The 5,372-nt window shown below is 38.7% G+C and overlaps 1 non-coding gene across 1 annotated transcript; it reads right to left on the minus strand.

Moving 5' to 3' along the window:
• Positions 1-414: 414 nt before the first annotated feature.
• Positions 415-570, minus strand: LOC125861061 (5.8S ribosomal RNA). Its single transcript, XR_007445931.1, has one exon. It is a non-coding gene; the product is annotated as a 5.8S ribosomal RNA (ribosomal RNA).
• Positions 571-5,372: the final 4,802 nt, after the last annotated feature.

Here is a 5,372-nt window from a genome sequence, read left to right on the forward strand (position 1 = left end):
AAAAAACCCACAACCCCTTGAGGTTATCCTGCACTTCAAAGAAGAAGTAGAAAAAGGAATAAATATAGTGATAATTTGATTATTTGTTGTTATAGTAAATAGGAGAGAAAATAGAATTTAATTCTTCGTTTTTACAAAAACTTTTCAAAAAAAAATAGGAGTAAGCTACTCAGCGGGTAATCCCGCCTGACCTGGGGTTGCTGTGGGAGTGCATAGGCGCAATCAGGGTCTGGGAGTCTGGATGCACGACGGGTTGTAGCCGCGACAACAAGAGATAGTTGAGTTTCAACCACCACTTGCTGCTACGTCTGTCAACGTGGACTCGTATTTAGCCTAGCCGCGCACTCGAGGCGTACAGGAGGACAACTTCCGACCCGCGCTATGCCTTGCGGCTTGCAGGGGGGACGCGATGCGTGACGCTCAGGCAGATGTGCCCTCGGCCTAATGGCTTCGGGCGCAACTTGCGTTCAAAGACTCGATGGTTCACGGGATTCTGCAATTCACACCAAGTATTGCATCTCACTACATTCTTCATCGATGCGAGAGCCGAGATATCCGTTGCCGAGAGTCGTTTAAGTTTAAAGAGCAGCACACGTCCCCCCGCATGCTTTATGAACGGGGAGCGAGGGGAGGGCTGTCAATTTTAGTATTCCTTGGCGATTGCCGCGCCAGGGTTCGTTAGTCGCCAAACGACCGCGCAAGTTCGGAACGGGAGGGGCCACGATGAGTGCACGTCACCCCCAAGTTGTTAAAACGTGTTCGCGGGTTGTTCTGCTTTGCAAGTTTCGACAATGATCCTTTCGCAGGTTCACCTACGGAAACCTTGTTACGACTTCTCCTTCCTCTAAATGATAAGGTTCAATGGACTTCTCGCGACGTTGCGGTCAGCGAACTGCCAACATCGCCGCGATCTGAACATTTCACCGAATCATTCAATCGGGCGGTGTGTACAAAGGGCAGGGACTGATAGCATCCATGGATGCTCTACTCCATTGAAGGGCAAGGATGAAGCTTTAGAAACTCCAAGAAGGCCCATAACAAGATCTCAAACCAAGGTGTTCAATGATAAGCTCAATGGGCTTCAATCGCTAATCCAAAGGTGTCTTATTGGGGAAGAAGAGCTCAAGCCCAAGGGAGAGGAATTGTCCAAATGCTACAATTATTTGGTGGCCCAAATTCATGCCCAAGATGAGGAATTTTAAGGTCCAATTTCGTGAAAATAAGGTCAAGAAGAGTCCAAGAATCAGCCACAACAAGAGTTGCTTTCTGCCAAAGTTTTGAGAGATGGCTTGTCAAACTTTCAAGATTGTCAAGTTTCTTTTCCTAGTTGGGATTTACCTTATTTCTTTATTTATATATAGGTTATTAATATTTCCTTAGTCTATTTATGGTCTCCTAAGTACCATTTAATTGTTTCCTAGAAGTACTAAATTTGTTCCTAGTTAGGTTACTTTATTTCCTTTCTGGAGTAGGATTCCTTGTAATTTTCTTTCTAGGGTTTGGCTGACCTTTTAGCTTCTTATAAGGGGTCTTGGACGTGCTTCCCCCTTCTCCTATATATAGGAGTCCTTTTCATTCATTAAAGACAATTGAGATTGATATTAATAATATTTGAGAGAGTTCTTTGAAACTTTGTGACTTGTTCTTTGAGAACTTATCTTTAAAGCTTTACTAGTTTCATAGTTTAAGGTATAAAGTAACTTCTTCTTGTAATATCTTTGGTTACTTTTTGGTGTTCTTTAGAAGGTGACTAGATTCTACATACTAATTATTGTCTTTAGTTACTCATAAAGCGGTCAAGATCTGAATCTATCATTTTGATTCGTTTTCTCAAGTAAAGGCGTTAGATTTCTTTCATAAATCTATACGTTGTTACTTGGATCTTTTCAAGGCCTTAGAACATCTAATCCTTAGAAATTCGTGGATCTTTCCTTCGAATTTCCCATATCTTTAGTTAGTTTTTTTTTGTTTCTTTTCTTTGTGTTTCCGCATTCTAATAATCAATTCTCTATTTGTGATCTCCTTTAACCTTGTTGTTATCAAGTGGTATCAGAGCGGTTCTATCAAGATTGCGTTCTTGATAAATCTTGGGATTTCTTCTTATATTAGAGCAAAAAAAAAAAACTGTGGTGTGAAGAGTAGTGTGAAAAAAAATATTGTACTGTGAACAGTAGTGTGAACAAAGAAAAAAAAAGTTATAACTTAAATCTGATTACTTGTCCTCCAAGAAATTTGATTACTTGATACCCAAGAAAGCTTTTTACTTGATATTCAAGAAATCTTATTACTTGCTCTCCAAGTTTTGCATTAATTTGTTTCCAAGCAAGAAGGTAGCAAGAAGAGGGGATTCTAGATTTAATTCCAAAATAAGTTCCTTTTTATTCGTGTTTTGTTTCAACTAAATCATACTTGTTCTAGGACTAGTTCCTTACTTTCTTTTTGTACCGCAAGATTCCATACTTTATTACTACGAACTTGATACACGTTTTGGTTTAATTATAAATCTACAAAGTATTCTCGTTCAAAGGTTATTTTGTGTGGAAAAAGGCAAGGATGGGTGAGTTTAAAAGAGGGTAAAGGCCATATTAAAAGTGTTATACTTGATCATTTATTCTTTTTTTTAAGATGTCTAGTTCAGGTGGTGATGAGGAAAGGGCTCGTTTAGAAGCCGAGGTCAAAGGAAGGAACGACTTCACCCTTCAAGCTATGCACCAACAATTTGAGATATGGAACCTTCAATTTCAAGAGATGAGGGATATGATTGTCGAGCAGAATGACACCATAGCTGTAATTAGGAGGGAGAATGATGTTGTACCCCCAAATAATGTTAGACCCCAAGTTAGAAGGAATGTACCCCATATCCCTTTTGTAAATCTTGAATATGATAATGATGATTTTGATGTTGAATTTAATATAAAAAGAAGAGATAGGAGGGGACAAATAGGTAGAGTAGAAAATGATAATATAAATTGTATAAAGATGAAGATGCCATCTTTCAAGGGGACAAGGGATCCAGACTTGTACCTTGATTGGGAGACACGAGTTGAAGCCATCTTTTATTGCCATAACTACTCTGAGGGTAAGAAAGTTAAACTTGTTGTTGTTGAGTTTTCTGATTATGCTGCTTCTTGGTGGAAAAGGCTTGCTAGGGACAAATTGCAAGAGGAGGTACCACCTATTGCTACGTGGGCAGAGATGAAGAGGGTAATGAGGAAGCAATTTATTCCATCATACTTCCAAAGAGATCTACAGTCTCGCCTTCAACACTTGAAGCAAGGCTCCATGTCGGTGGATGAGTACTTCAAAAGCATGGATATGGCTATGATCTAAGCTAACTGCATATAGGAAGAAGAGGCTACACTAGCTAGATTCTTAAATGGTTTAAATACAAAAATAGCTAATGTAGTAGAGATATAACAATATGTAACTTTAGATGAGTTAGTTGATTTGTCTGTAAAAGTTGAAAAATAAATTAAGAAAAAGCAGCAAAATAACTCATGGAGAAGTCGACCAAACACTATCTCTAAGAAGCCATGGTCAACTCAAGAGGGGAAAGATCCTTCCAAACCTCAAGACAATAGAAGTAAAGGTAAAGTTGAGGAGGGATGTAAAACCTTTAATCCTAAATCTTCTAAACCTTCAAGTTCTATTCAATGTCACAAATGTCATGGAAGGGGGCATATGATGAATGAATGTCCAAGTAGAAGAAACATCATACTTAGAGAGAATGGAGAATATGAGAGTGAAAAAAGTGAGGGTGAAGAAGAAGAGGGAGAAGGTGTAAGTGAGGAAGATGATTTGGAACTGCCTAATGATGGTATAATTGGGGTGGTTAGGAGAATTAAGACTATCAATTTGGGTAGTGTTGATGAAGGGCAGAGAGAGAATTTGTTTCATACTAGGTGTGGGATAAAAAGGAAGACTTATTCTATGATTATTGATGGGGGAAGTTGTGCAAATGTGGTGAGTTCATACTTGGCGGATAAACTAGGAATTGCATGAATGAAGTGCTCTACCCCATATAGGCTCCAATGGTTGAATGATTGTGGAGAAGTAAAAGTAAACAAACAATGCATGATTTCATTCAATGTTGGTAGGTATGAAGATGAAATTCTTTGTGATGTAGTTCCAATGCAAGCATGTCATGTTTTACTTGGCCAACCTTGGCAGTATGATAGGGATACTACTCATCATGGGAGAAAGAATATGTATAGTCTTCTGCATAATGGTAAGAAGTATACTCTTGCACCATTATCTCCTTCTCAAGTGTTTGAAGATCAAAAACGATTGAGGGAAACAATGGGAAAACCAAAGGGATAGGTAAAAAGTGAGCTTGAGGGGAAAGCAAAAGGCCAGGAGATAGAAAAAAAGAGAGATGGTCGAGATAAAGAGAGAGAGGGCAGCGACCTAAGTAAAGAGGTAAAAAAGGATGTGAGTAAAAAAATAAATGTTTTGGTGAAAGGAAAGAGGCTAAGGAAAAGAAAAATGAGAGCCTTTATATAAAATCCAAAGAGTGTTTGAATGCTAGGAGAGAGGGGCTGCCCATAATACTACTTACTTACAAAGAAGTATTGATTAATTTTGAACAACTAACTCCTTCTTTGCCAAATAGTGTTTCTTCTCTTTTGCAGAACTTTGAAGATGTTTTTCCTAATGACACTCCAAAGGGATTGCCACCTTTGAGAGGGATTGAGCACCAAATAGACTTTGTGTCTGGGTCTCAACTTCCTAATAGGCCTGCCTATAGGAGCAATCCTGAAGAGACCAAAGAATTACAAAGGCAAGTTGAAGAATTGCTTGGAAAGGGATTTGTTCGAGAGAGTATGAGCCTATGCTCTGTTCCAGTCCTATTGGTCCCAAAAGAGGATGGTACATGGAGGATGTGCGTAGATTGTCGAGCCATCAAAAAGATAACGGTAAAGTATCGCCATCCTATCCCTCGTCTTGATGGTATGTTGGACTAACTGTATGGATCCAAAATCTTTTCTAAAATTGATCTAAAGAGTGGTTACCATCAGATTCGCATGAATCCTGGAGATGAGTGGAAAACTGCTTTTAAGACCAAATATGGACTTTATGAGTGGTTAGTTATGCCATTTGGCTTGACTAATGCACCAAGCACTTTTATGAGACTAATGAATCATGTTTTTAAAGATTTCCATGGAAAATTTATTGTGGTGTATTTTGATGACATCTTGATCTTTTCTCAAAATCTGGATGAACACCTAGAGCACTTAAAACAAGTTTTTGAAGTTCTTAGAAATCAGCGCTTATTTGCTAATCTAAAAAAGTGTACTTTCTATGTGGATCGTGTGGTTTTCTTAGGTTTTGTGGTCAGTTCTAAGGGAGTTGAAGTAGATGATGAGAAAATC

This window comes from Solanum stenotomum, chromosome 3 (genome assembly GCF_019186545.1).
Source record: "Solanum stenotomum isolate F172 chromosome 3, ASM1918654v1, whole genome shotgun sequence".
Taxonomy (NCBI): Eukaryota; Viridiplantae; Streptophyta; class Magnoliopsida; order Solanales; family Solanaceae; genus Solanum; species Solanum stenotomum.